Source organism: Octopus sinensis, linkage group LG7 (genome assembly GCF_006345805.1).
Source record: "Octopus sinensis linkage group LG7, ASM634580v1, whole genome shotgun sequence".
Taxonomy (NCBI): domain Eukaryota; kingdom Metazoa; phylum Mollusca; class Cephalopoda; order Octopoda; family Octopodidae; genus Octopus; species Octopus sinensis.
Window position 1 is genome coordinate 2,235,034 of NC_043003.1, and position 14,767 is coordinate 2,249,800.

A 14,767-nucleotide genomic window follows, 5' to 3' on the forward strand; every position below is an offset into this window, starting at 1 on the left:
TCAGAATGTAAAGACATGAAATACTGCTAAGCATTTTGCCCAGCGTGCTAACGTTTCTGCCAGCTCTTCACCTTTAAATAATTCCATAATTAAATATTATCCGGAATTGTATTTAAAAGATTAAAATGTTTTGTGTATTGTAGAAGCAAAAGCACATTCATTGCAGGTGAATTTTGATAACAAAATCTACTTTGCCCCCCCCCCCTCCCCATCAGTCCTGAGGGTCAAAAGTGGACCCTGGCTGAGAAGCACTGATCTAAGAAACAATACTATGCCAACAGAGAAAATGGCCACCACATCCGTCCTTCTTGTATTTCCTCCCATGGAATTGCTTTCATCTTATTTGCAAAAAGATGCCAAGAATGTCAAAGAGTAAATAAATTTGGTTTCTGTTCTTTGTTCAAAGCTTTAGAAGCCATATCAATTGAAGAAATGCCGGTTCCATTGGGGACACCATTATCATCAAGTAACACACGGTTACTACATGTCTATGTTTTCTTCTAATACTTTCTAACGCTTTGGAATAAAAGACACACTGGAATTGTCTACCGGATGATGTAGGTTGTTTTGTATCCTCTCCATTTTCTTATTTGCCGTACATATATATATATATATATATATATATATATATATATATATATATATATATCTATATCTATATCATCATTTTTTAACGTCCGCTTTCCATGCTAGCATGGGTTGGACGATTTGACTGAGGCCTGGCGAACCAGATGGCTGCACCAGACTCCAATCTGATCTGGCAGAGTTTCTACAGCTGGATGCCAACCACTCTAAGAGTGTTGTGGGTGCTTTTATGTGCCACTGGCACGGGGGCCAGTCAGGCGGTATTGACAATGACCTCGCTCGAATGTTTTTACACATGCCAATAAGGCGACGCTGGTAACGATTACGCTCGAATGGTGCCTTTTACGTGTCACCGGCTCAGAAGCCGGTTAGCCGCTCTGGCAACGATCATGCTCGGGTGGTGCTCTTAGCACCCTACTAGCACGGGGCACAAGTGCCAGTAAGGTGATGCTGATAGATATATATATATATTGCTGCATTAACCAAAGCTAGAAACAAGCTTAACACAGGAAGCAATAGATTATAGGTATTAATACTTCCAAACAAGTTTTCCATTGTAAATGTAAACAAACCTAGCATGCAACAGTGCCGCCCTGGTGGCAGATTCAAAATGCCAGACAAAAGAGATTCAATCTGTTGCAGTAAAATTTATCATCAGCTTCGAGGATTGCCGAATGCCTTCTTGACTGAACGTTTGTTACGGGGCTTCGATAGTGAAATCAGCAGTTGGTGGACTTTTGACCCCTTTGGGGAAAGAATCCATAATGATTAATTTTTTTTATTTTTTTATTTTTATCTAGTTTCAGCTCACAAGCGGTGGCCATGCTGGGGCACCGCCATTAATGTTTAACATTAGCCGAGAAAAAGGACAACAATGCACACCTGTTGCCAAACCTCAACTGATAATGGTCAAGAGATCCATTCTGAAGCCAGATTGTGAATTTTGTGAGCAGACTGGACACAAGTTTCAGTGAATTGAGTTGGGTCAGCATCAAGCTGAGGTCAGTAAACATTTAAGGAAGCTGAACACTTCATCTTTTTGATTAAATCCAGATGTGTGACTGTGAAGGTAGCATCTTCTACAACAATTTTCCATAGCACAGACGAAACAATAATGTGACCGCAATGTATAAACAGTGTCTATTTCTGTATGGGAGTGTTTTATATGTGAGAATGTGTGTGTGCTTGTAGGTGTAATTATGTGTAATTATGTGTAATTATGTGTAATTATGTGTGCGTATGATGATGTGTGAATGCATGTGTATACTCTTACTCTTTTACTTGTTTCAGTCATTTGACTGAGGCCATGCTGGAGCACCGCCTTTAGTCGAGCAAATTGACCCCAGGAGTTATTTTTTGTAAGCCTAATACTTATTATATCTGTCTCTTTTGCTGAACCGCTAAGTTACGGGGACGCAAACACACCACCATCGGTTGTCAAGTGATGTTGGGGTGACAAACACACACACGCAAACATACACACACACACACACACATATACATACATATATACGACGGGCTTCTTTCAGTTTCCGTCTACCAAATCCACTCACAAGGCTTTGGTCGTCCCGAGGCTATAATAGAAGACACTTGCCCAAGGTGCCACGCAGTGGGACTGAACCCGGAACCATGTGGTTAGGAAGCAAGCTACTTACCACATAGCCACTTCTGCGCCTATGTATATGTTTAACATAGAAGTGGTTGAAAGCACCCAGTATACACTGTAAGGGTTGGCACTAGGAAGGGCATCCAGCTGTAGAAGAGATGCTGAAGCAGACATTGGTGCTTGGTGCAGTCCTCCGACCTATCAGATCCTGTTAAAATGTCCAATCAATGCTAGCATGGAATGTGGGTAGTAAATGATGATGAGGCATATATATGGATGTGTGCATCTACCGGTGGCACATAAAAAGCACCCACTACACTCTCGGAGTGGTTGGCGTTAGGAAGGGCATCCGTCTGTAGAAACCTTGCCAGATCAAGATTGGAGCCTGGTGCAGCCTCCCGGCTTGCCAGCCCTCAGTTAAACTGTCCAACCCATGACAGCATGGAAAGCGGACATTAAACAACGATGATGATGTATATTAAGGAAGTTGAAATGTATGTGTATATAGATGTGTGTGTGTTTGTTTCAACGACGATTTGTTTTCTCCTGCTAACATGGCTCAGAAGAGAGTTGAATTGAGGATGGATTTTTACAGTGGGATCCACTTCCTGCTGCCAACCCTTCCCTGTTTATCAAATAAGAGATTTCTTTTATTCCACAGGAATCCAAAAGTGTGGAGCTGATAGATGAGTTGTTGACAGGAAATGCCAACAAACTTCACTGGAAAAACCCCAAACACAAACAATGACGTCATCATTCGTGGTAGAACCACGAAACAGGGAAGTCAGTTCAGCATCATTTCATAAATATTCACTCCCTCTCACACACACACACAAACATGCGTGTGCACATACAGCAACCTCATGTGTACCATGTTGGAATGCAATGTAGAACAAGCATCTATTGTGGATTCTTTTCCCAAAGGAGTAACACTCACAGAAACATGAGAAAAGGGGGGGGAAGATTCAACAAAGCTGGAAGAGGTTTTTCGTTTTTGTATTTGGTTTGCAAGATTCTTGAAGTCTTGCAGAAGAGGACATACACGACCATCCTCTTTATTAGAGGAGAGAAGATGGTGATCAAGCATCAGTGCATACTTCAAGTTACAATTATATAAGGTAGACATCATCATCATCGTTTAACATCCGCTTTCCATGCTAGCATGGGTTGGACAGTTTGACCGGGGTCTGGCAAGCCAGAAGGCTGCACCAGGCTCCAGTCTTGATCTGGCAGTGTTTCTACAGCTGGATGCCCTTCCTAACGCCAACCACTCCATGAGTGTAGTGGGTGCTTTTTACGTGCCACTGGCACAGGTGCCAGGGGAGGCTGACATATCTATAAAATGTCATATGGAGGTTATGGCAGTTTTAGCACGTAGCAAGGGCATCACTCCCTTCAGCAGTGCCAAGTAGCATTGACTACCAGGGAATACCCAAGTCACTGGCCTCCTCTTCTGGCCAAACCACTCCCTCCATGCAGTAACTATCTCATTTTACTATTCACTGATCGTTTATCTTTCGCTCTCAGCGTTGACCTTTATCTCATTTTCTGCTTTTGTCTCCAGTTCACAAATCACTGTTCTGCTGTTTTTCCTAAACCAGTACCAACCAGGAGAGACATAATGGAACTAGCTTTAAATCCATGACCACCCATCACTACTGGAAGGACTATACACTGCAACCCTTATCCCTCATGGGATTCCTGAATCTCTCACATTTCTAGCCTTTCCCTTCGTGTGTCCACTCCATATTGCTTTCAATTCAACAATCAGGACCATTCATTTTCTGAATCGGATCCAACCATGCCATAAGGTCACAGTGCCTCTTTATTATTGCAACATGGCTTGGGACCATGAGCAATTCCTTCCAATCCAACTGCAATTTCCGGAAGCCTCCTCATCAGATTGGTTTACATTCTCGTTGTTGCATTGTCCTTTTCTCACCCTCTTTCAGGTGCAACTTGGTGCAGACTCTCATTGCATCCACACCATTATTTTAGTCCATTAACAAGAATCATTAACAGCACTTGGTTATTCTACCAGACATAAGGAACGCTTAGTTATCAGAACAGTGTTACTCAAAACCTCACCACGTAATATTGGCTGAGAATGGAAACGTTTTAATACCCAATATTTAAGAAAAATTGCACTTGCATCCACCGTGTCCCATGCCATCTGTTTCCATTCATTTAATAACTTTATTCATCTAATTGTACACTTCTCTTCATTCTCATCATTTAATGCCCGTTTTGCATGCTTGCAAAGGTTGGACAACGTGATAAGATCCAACAAGCCACAGAGCCACATCAAACTCCAATGAATTTCTTTGGTCACAATATTGTGCCTGCTTTTAAGGCGGCGAGCTGGCAGAGATGTTAGCACGCTGGGCAAAATGCTTAGCGGTATTTCGTCTGCCGTTACGTTCTGAGTTCAAATTCCACCGAGGTTGACTTTGCCTTTCATTTTTTCAGGGTCGATTAAATAAGTACCAGTTACGCACTGGGGTCGATATAATCGACTTAATCCGTTTGCCTGTCCTTGTTTGTCCTCTCTGTGTTTAGCCCCTTGTGGGTAGTAAAGAGATAGGTATTTCATCTGTTTTTACATTCTGAGTTCAAATTCCGCTGAGGTCAACTTTGCCTTTCATCTTTGATAAATTAAGTACCAGTTGCGTACTGGGTTGATCTGACTGCCCCACCCCCAAAAATTTTGGGCCTTGTGCCTAGAGTAGAAAAGAATATTTTTCTTGCTTTTGTTATCCTAGTGAGATATCCATTTATTTTGTATCTAACCAATGCTTTTTGCACTACACCCATCACCTTTAATCCAAGGTGGACTGTGCCACCTCAACAGCTTTGCTCACCCTCCATTTCCTTTCTGCCACAGGACTTTGTTACCTTAAACTCCACCGCCAAAGATACCAAAGACAGCCATGGTTTGGCAGATGTGCTACACATCCCACTAAACCCAAACGCAAATCAATAGAGCCAATTTCTCTTGTAATTACTTGTTAGCACACTTTACCCTTCTTCATATTTCATACATGTGTTGTGGCCATTAACCCTTTCATTACTCTATTTATTTTGAGATGCTCTGTGTTTCTTTCAATTAATTTTAAATATAACAAAGAATTTAGTAAAATAACTTAGTCATCATTAAGCTAGTGTTAGGAACATAAATTGTGACTAAGGTTTGGTGGAAGATTTTAATTCAAAACTTTTGAAAACAAAATATTTGTACTCAGAGCCAGAGGCAGTTTCAGCTGGGTCGGTAACGAAAGGGTTAAAGCCTTGGCAACAGTTCCAAGTTGGTAATGACACACCTTAAATTTCTCTGAGGCTATCGTTAGCAGTCAGTCTGCTGAACTTGGCTCAGTGCCAAAATACTAGTTTTGATACCAATTCAAGAGACTGAGTTGAAAAAGCTAAAACTCTTCATTCTCAACTTCCTGATCCCTGCAATCGACCCCTGACCAATTTCAAAACAAAATCCCTTACTCTGCTCCTGTATTATATATAGACACTGATTTTTTCGTTTGTTCGTTTTGCTGTTATTGCTCCATGCAACTAAGCTAACAGTCTTGGCTTACTCTCTTTTACTATTTTACTTGTTTCAGTCATTTGACTGCAGCCATGCTGGAGCACCGCCTTTAGTCGAGCAAATCAACCCCGGGACTTATTCTTTGTAAGCCCAGTACTTATTCTATTGGTCTCTTTTGCCGAACCGCTAAGTAACAGGGACATAAACACACCAGCATTGGTTGTCAAGCAATGCTAGGGGGACAGACACACAAACACACATACACATACATATATATATATATACATATATACGACAGGCTTCTTTCAGTTTCCGTCTACCAAATCCACTCACAAGGCATTGGTCGGCCCGGGGCTATAACAGAAGACACTTGCCCAAGATGCCACGCAGTGGAACTGAACCCGGAACCATGTGGTTGGTTAGCAAGCTACTTACCACACAGCCACTCCTGGTTTTTTTTTTTTTCTCCATTATGTCAGTAATCATCGCCAACAACAACAACAACCTCAACTAACACAGCCAGTCGTTGGGGTCTGCCACTCTGGACACGTTTTTAGTTTAGTTGTTGCCACTGGTCTCCATTGGGCATCGGGAGTTCTCCGTGTTGGGACCTGTCCAGTCAAACCAGGTTCTTTCTCTTTTGTCCTCCCTCAACTGTGCCTCGTAGAATGGTTTCGGACAGGCAGGTGTGGTGGGATGCATGACTGTATCAGGCAAGCTTTCATCTTTTTGCCAATGCAAGGAACGGTTCCTCTCGGCCAGCATTTTTGTTGACTTGTTGCCTGACAAAGCTGTTTGTTTTGTGCTCTGTGTAGCGGTCTTCTGAAGCACTTGGGCTCAAATGCCTGGATCCTTCATTCCATGTCAGCTGTAAGGGTCCAGCTCTCACACTTATACAGAAGGATCAAAGTCACCAAAAGGGCTTCTACACTCTGTGATTTGTTGGAAAACTAATGGAATTACTTTTCCAAACAGTGTTCAGCTTCATCCATGACAGTAGAGACTGAACTGTTATCTCGTTTCAACATCTGCCATCCTTAGTCAAAGTGAATCCTAAGTACTTCAAAGTGTCCACTTCATCAAGTCTCTCTCCGTTCAGTATGATGTTGGGTACTGTGTTTTGGTTGTTACTATTAACCAGGATCTCGTTCCTCTCTGCGCTGGTCTCCATCTCCTCTGCTCCCGATACTTTTCCCAGTCTGGTGATGGTAATATCATCCACAAAAAGAACATGTAGGAATGACAGGAACCAGTGTCTTTTAGTGTTTATTGCTTCCAAGTAGCTTGCTGTACCTTTCAACTGCAAACTCTATGCTTATTACAAAGAGATAGTAACATAGCTAACAGGGGAGCAACCACTCCCTACAAAACCATTTTTCAAAATTGGTGCCTTTCCAATAATTTTTTGCTTTTAATTCTTCAGTTACCTATAATCAGTAGCTGTCAATTTTATACATAATGACATCGTTACTGAAACAATTAGGTATAAAAATGTTAATTATGTTTTCTGCATTTCTGGGATGAAATGTGCAACTTCTAATCTGGTTCCCTGAAATATTTTGTGCAAGAAAAGAGAAATGAGTTAGAAACAGCCTCTGCAAATAGGAGCAGAGTAACAATAGACTCCATCAAAATGCCTCTTCTCAGTGCCTGCCAACTGGTTGTGAAATCCTGGGAGGTAAACCGCAAGACCATTGATCCAAGGGACCAGATTAGAAGTGGCACATTCCATCCCAGAAATGCAAAAAAGCATAATTAACATTTTTTAAACATATTTAACTTCAGCTGTAAAACAGTCTTCAGTTTGGTTTGGAATGAGATGCTTTTGGATAGTAATTCTGTTGTTGACCAAGTTCTTTCCTTCAAGACAAATTTCATGGAACATGATGCAATAGTCTCTTCATTTTCAGTCCATTCTCCAAGAGGAAAAATTTCTTTTATACCATGAGCCATGTTAATTCTATTTTTTGTTTATTTAGTTTTTAAAAGTAAATTTAGAATTCACAAACAGCATTTCATTGTAATTAATGTTAGTAAAGTTGTACATCTCAAATTACTATGAAGAAAAACAGACACCAAACAAAATTGGAAGAGAAACAATATTTTGAAAAGAAAAGCCAAAATAATGAAAAATATGTGAATTTTGGCAAAAAATAATAATAAATAAAAATAAAAGATTCAGTGAATTTTTAACTTGACATAATGGGACGAAGTTTTAGACTGGACAAATCACTACAAAATCAGACTGAACCCTAAGACCCCGGAATATCAGGTGAAGTTTTCACTTGGCAAATCATCATCATTTAGCATCCATTGCCCATGCTGGTATGGGTTTGACCAGGGCTGGAAGGCTGCATCAGACTCCAGTCTGATTTGGCATGGTTTCTATGGCTGGATGCCCTTCCTAATGTCAACCACTCTGAGAGTGTAATGGGTGTTTTTACGTGCCAATGGCCAGTATCTGCTATGACTGCGATTTCACTTGGCTTGATGGGTCTTCTTCTTCTCAAGCATGACATAATGCCAAAGGTCTTGGCCATTGCCTCCATGAGGTCCAACACTAGAAAGGAGCTTTTCACATGCCACTGGCATCGGCCACTTTGCCTACATGAGGCCCAATGCTTGAAAGGTGCTTTTTACGTACCGCCAGCACAGTGCTAGTTACCTGACAACAGTATCAGCCATTTCACTTGGCTTGACGGGTCTTCTCAAGCAGAGCATATTGCCAAAGGTCTTGGACACTAGTCATTGTTTCTGTGAGGCTCAAAGTTCAAAGATCATGCTTCACCACCTTGTCCCATGTTTTCCTAGATCTACCTCTACAACCGATTCCTTCCGCAGTTAGAGATCGGCACTTCTTTACACAGCTGTCCTCGTCCATACACATCACATGACCATACCAGCAGAGTCATCACTCTTGCACACCACATCCGATGCCTCTTACATGTTCAATTTTATTTATGCAAATGTTATCTCATGTCTTCTTTCTTTTTAAGGTTCTTCAATCTTATGATCATACTTGAAAGCTGAAACAGCTTCCTGGTTAGCAAAGGTGAAATAAACATCAGAGAGACTTTAAGATTCAGGGAATCAGAAATATTGCTGCAGGAGCCACTCCAAGGTATTGCAAGTTCTTCTGAATCCATCACAAAGAAAGAAACCCTTTCACATCATCAGTCGGTATCTCAGAGTCACAAGTGTTTCATTCCTTTGACTGAATGCTTTACCAAAGTGGGGCAGTGGGAACTGAATTCTTTGCCTGCAGATCTGCAGTCTTTTGTGAACCACATCCACTTGAGCTGGTTTTAGCAGAAATGCCTACCATCTCAAAAGTGGCTTTCTTCAATTGTTTGAGTTCCAGACAAATTTTGTACAAGAAATAGCACCTCAACTGAGACAGAAAGCTGTGGCAGCTGACTTAAATAAGGAATGAGGCTGTGTGTCATTCCTGGACAAATGCCTCGTCCAACCATGGCCTGATATTTGGTTTTCTTTAGCTGGCGTGAAATGCAGAGACAGTCCTTCCAAGGCTAAGTTTAACATTGGTGATTGTTTTTGCATTCCTGATGAGCAGGAACATGTTTGCTCAATGTGATGTTCCTCTGGAATGATAAGACTGCTCTTCAGATTGATTGGCACCTCAGAAGACTGAGAAATGCAAAAGAGAAAATAAATCCCCTAATGTTACTTTCCTCTTAAGAATCTGATACCCTTTGGTGATAGTGGCTGTTGCTTGTTAGCTATTACCCTTTGCAAGTCTATTAAGTGAGGACCTTGTTTTGCCTTCACTTGGATCAGCCTTCTCCCAGGTATCCAGTTGAAATGTAGCTTCTATATGATATAAAAGTTTGAAAATAAACCTTTGAATCAATGCAGGTGAGAAATTAAGCAAAGTACACAAGGTGACGTCAGTAAATATAAACAAATAGAAAAGATTTTGTATTAAATTACACAGATTGTTTACTGCTCATATATTTCGGGAAAGTTACTCCTTTTCAAATGGAAGAGAAAAAGTAATCAAAGAATTTGGAGAAATGTGTTGAATCTTTCATGATATAATATAAACGGTATAGAATCAATGAACAATCTATGGAAGTTAATACAATGTCTTTTCACTTTCTTTTTATGTAGTGAAATCTTACAGATTTGGCCCAATGGCTCGCCTGCACTGATCAAAGCTTTGAGCATATTACACATTTAAAGATATGATAGGAGTAGGTGTAGCTGTGAGGTAAGACGTTTGCTCAACAACCAGGTTCAGTCCCACTGTGTGACACCTTGGGCAAGTGTCTTCTACTATAGCCCTGGGCTCATCACTGAACTCTTGTAAATGGATTTAGTAGCCGGAAACTGAAAGAGGCTTGTTACATATGTATAACCAGTGTGTGTGTGTGTGCGCATGTTAGTGTCCATGCCTTGACCCCGCTTAACAGTTTCGAGTGTCGCCTTCATGCAGGTGGCATCCTTCATTTCTAATCTTCTGAAGCATGTCTGGTCATCATCATCATCATCATCATCTTCCATGCATGCATGGGTAGGACGGTTGACAGGAGCCAGCCAGGTAGAAAAACCACCCTAGGCTGCTGTGTCTGTTTCGGCAGGGTTTTTTTTACACAAACACCCTCGGCCGGATGTCCTCCCTAACTCCAACCACCCTGCAGAGTGGACTCACACCTTTTTACATGGTCATGGGAGAATATTAACTTATTATAGGGAAACAGGGTTGGTGACAGGAAAGGCACCCAGTGGTAGGAAATATGCTTCAACAAATTTTGCGTGACCCGTAAGAATAGTGGGTGCCCAGAGAAAGCCAAAAAATGCGCCACCCCCTCTCCCCCGCCCCAATTACAAAAATCCACGATATTATATAGTACTTGTTACATTCAATATTTTAAAGCAATGTGGAGGCGCAATGGCCCAGTGGTTAGGGCAGCGGACTCACGGTCGTAGGATCGTGGTTTCGATTCTCAGACCGGGCGTTGTGAGTGTTTATTGAGCGAAAACACCTAAAGCTCCACGAGGCTCTGGCAGGGGATGGTGGTGATCCCTGCTGTACTCTTTCACCACAACTTTCTCTCATTCTTACTTCCTGTTTCTGTTGTACCTGTATTACAAAGGGCCGGCCTTGTCACTCTCTGTGTCACGCTGAATATCCCTGAGAACTACGTTAAGGGTACACGTGTCTGTGGAGTGCTCAGCCACTTACACATTAATTTCATAAGCAGGCTGTTCCGTTGATCGGATCAACTGGAACCCTCGTCATCGTAACCGACGGAGTGCTTCCATCCATTTTAAAGCAATATTTTAGGAATAACTACTTCACCAGGGTTCGTTTTACCTGCCGGTTCGGTACAGCCTGTAATTCGAAATATATTTTTTTAATGTTTACTTATACGAAGCCTCTTTTGACGCCATTTGTAAAAAATGTCCAGACATGAATGTGGAAAGCCATCGTGTTACGTTTACCTTCAATAACAGCATAAACCGAGATGCTGGAGATACATCTTTGCAATTGCTATTTTATCAACGGAGTTCAAGCTTATCGCTTTATGGTCAATTCTGCGCCCCTCCCCCTTCAATCATGCTCGGGGTACGTTCTCCCCACCTTGCCCCTAGTTACGCTACTGCATAGGAGTATGGAGAAGTGGGCACAAAAACCACAATGATGAAGATAGACACACACACACACGTCTTTAAAAATAAGGGAGAACACACACACAACTTGCATGATTTGGTAGCACGAGCTCACATTGGTTCGCCATGTTCAATTTTCTGAGTTAACATTTTGGTTCCCACATGTCCCACCGGTGGGTCGTGGTGACATGTAAGCAAGTCCTGCCCGACCTACCAGCAGGTTGTTTCTATGGGCTTTCTGAGAGCTGGTATGTTCCGATAGCTTTGATTTGTGCTTTTGCTACACTAAAAAGACAATTTTTTTTTATAGATCTTTCATATTTCTTTCGTTTTTCTTCTGATTTCACCATGTAATGAGGTAAAACAAAAGATTGAGTATTTAGAACATTTTATTTTGAAAAAAATTGGCAGATTTTCCAATAGAGACGGAAAGGAATAAAAAATATTTTACTTGCCATGGAAAGCAAAATAGTTCTTCCAGAAAAGATTTTGAGACCTTCCAAAAGAAAATGCCCCAAATCCTTAATTGACTAAGGGTAGGTCGTGTTGTATCTAACACTATGTGATCCTTGCATCACATATGATATAGTGTAAAAATAGTATGCCACCCATGGCAAAATCAATTAAAATATCGTATTGGAACCCTGGGATAAAACGCAAAATGAGGCTCGGGAGCCAATGTGTTAAACCATGCTTACAACGTCCTCTTTATTGAGGATCAGGATGGGTTTGTTGGCCCATGTGAGTCGACCTCATGCCACATGAGGAAGTATCTCATGAGATAGGAACTGACTGGGATTCAGCTCAACGGGTTGCCCAGGTCCACCTGGGAATATACCAACAAATGTGAATGCTGCAACGACACATGACCCCACACTTGACCTATACTAGCAAACACCACCAAAAGCATTAGGAAATGTTTCAAGGACTACGATTAATGTTCATGCCCTTTTCTGAACTTCAGCATCTTTCTCTTTTATTTGATTCAGTTATTAGAGTGCGACCATGCTGGAGTGCCTGCCGCCTTGAAGGGTTGTCGGTTTCCATTAACGAACCTCTAAGTTACGGGAAAGTAAACATATCCAAACAAGTTGTCACGAGGGAGCGGGGTACACACACACACACAAAAAGGGCTCTTTTACCCTTTTAGTTTCCATCAGACAAATCCTCTCGGCTCGGGGCTATAGTCGGGGACAACTTGCCCAAGGTGCCACACAGTGGAACTGAACCCAAGACCAGATGGTTGGGAAGCAAGCTCTTTTAACCACACAGCCACACCAGCGCCAGAGGTTTTGTTTATTTTATATTTTTTTATATCATTGTCTATTGGCAACAATAATTAATAAAAATAATAAGGATAAGTGCCTCAAAACGGGTTACAGAAGAGAATATAGGGAAAGAGAGAGAGAGAGAGAGGGAGGGAGGAGTAAGCGCGAGTGCGCGGAAAGTCAATTAAGTAATCTAAAAATAGATTCCAGTCATTCAAAATTGTTCGTTCGCAAATGTGTTACCCACGGATAAAAATAGATTCCCCCCTACACTGTATTTTGTCTTTAATTTTCCACCGTTTTACATCTACCCGGATATGTAATCTAATATATAGTTCTGATTAAACAGCGATATAACATATTTTACAATACTTGTTGATAAGGGTTAGACTTTTTACATTTCTATGCTGAAGAAGCCTGAAAGTCCTTTTGAAATACAATGGATAAGATCTTATCCATTTACGAGCATGTCTCTATATGGTATAACATGTTAAAAATAGCAAGCACATCTCTCAGATTACACCCTTTTATATTTACTATTTTTATCATATAAGAAAAAAAGGGGGGGGGACGTTAATATCAAAGCATGAAGCCAAGTAAAGATTGTTTATCAGTTCAATTAGGATTGTTTTCCAATTAGAGAAATAGACCCCCAACAAAGTCCAATTACGCTACTCCTAAAAGTATGAGCTTAACCAAACTCGGGAATCTCGCAGTATGAATTTTTGCTGACGCACCCACCACTTCTTGCACTGGTTCCCACCGGCAATCTTTCATACTCCAGCTGCGAAGATTCCTTTTGAGGACTTACAGACAAGACTTCTTGTTACATCACTTATAGAAAAACAGAAAAACAAATTCAAAAGACTCGTCGACAGTCCTTACATAGACATCGTCTCTGACGTTCTTCCGACTTCTCTATTTTTTTTTTTTTTTTTGTAGCCGGAATATCAAGGATCGCCTTTCCTCTGATATCTTTTTTTTCTTTTACATATTGGTTGGCTAAATTCGAGCTATCTTAATAAAATATCGGAAAAATATCCTTAAAAAAAATCTGAGTCCTACCTACAATAAAAAAAAAACAACTATATACTAAAAAATGTAATTTCCAATATGTATAAAGATAGGATGGTCACGGTTGGGACGCCTATGTTCATGGGCGCTCCAGTGGTGACTACTGGATCATAAGTGACTTAGAACTAAACAGAGCAAAAACGAAGAATGTTAATCGCATTTTATAAACATTGCAGACAACTATTAATTTGGAGTCAATGAACTTAGAAAGCAGGGTTGGATTTCTCAGGATTGCATTTAAACTTTTCCTACTTTACTACAATCAATTTTTATGCATGGGAGAAAGGAAAAAGAAAAATTAGCGACGACAAGAGGACACTAGCAGTATTTCATGGTACAGATGGCTGGCAAGAAACTTTCACTTGAAGCTACGTGCCTTTCTGGCCGTTCCTTTGCTATCTCAAGTTCTTAAACAGTTCCAGATGGTGGTTGAAAGCCTACAACAAATGTGGTTTGGTAGTTAAGACTAAAAATACATCGACTACAGCGAAGATAAACACCCCGAAACCTATATCAAGCCTCGCTCATCAGTAACTTTAACAAAAGATTTATCGTCAATTCACTTAAAGCGACCTGTCGGCCTTTAAAATGCAACAGGTCACACGGGAGACTTAATTAAGTCAGCCATATTTCAGCTAGTAATTACTGAATGCGAAACTAAAAAAATAAAATAAAGATTAGCTGACAATCAAAAAAGTGACCCGAATGCAACTATGAAAAATATTAAATCCCTGGCGATTAATACATTATATTAGTTTCTGAATATTTAATTTCGCAGTCGCCTTGTATTTCTGCATGAAATACACTAAACGACTTTCATTGAATAACTACAGCTTTAGCCCCACCCCCTCCCGTTACACAACCGAGTTAATTAGAAAGAAAAAAGAAATTCCATGTCTTTATTGGGATCAGGTGTCTATTAGAAAGTTTCTCGTGACGAGGAAGCATTCAAGTAATACTTTAAATAGATTCATATCCAATCTACAAGTTATCTATAAAAACTGATGAAGTTTTGGGATTTCATTTTTAATTTTCTCTTTTCAAAAATATTTAAAACTTTCT

General features: G+C 40.7%; 1 protein-coding gene across 5 annotated transcripts in view; it reads right to left on the reverse strand.

Moving 5' to 3' along the window:
• The window catches only part of LOC115214092 (MICAL-like protein 2), a 112,128-nt gene that overhangs the window by 92,596 nt on the left and 4,765 nt on the right, over positions 1–14,767 (reverse strand). The window lies entirely within an intron of this gene.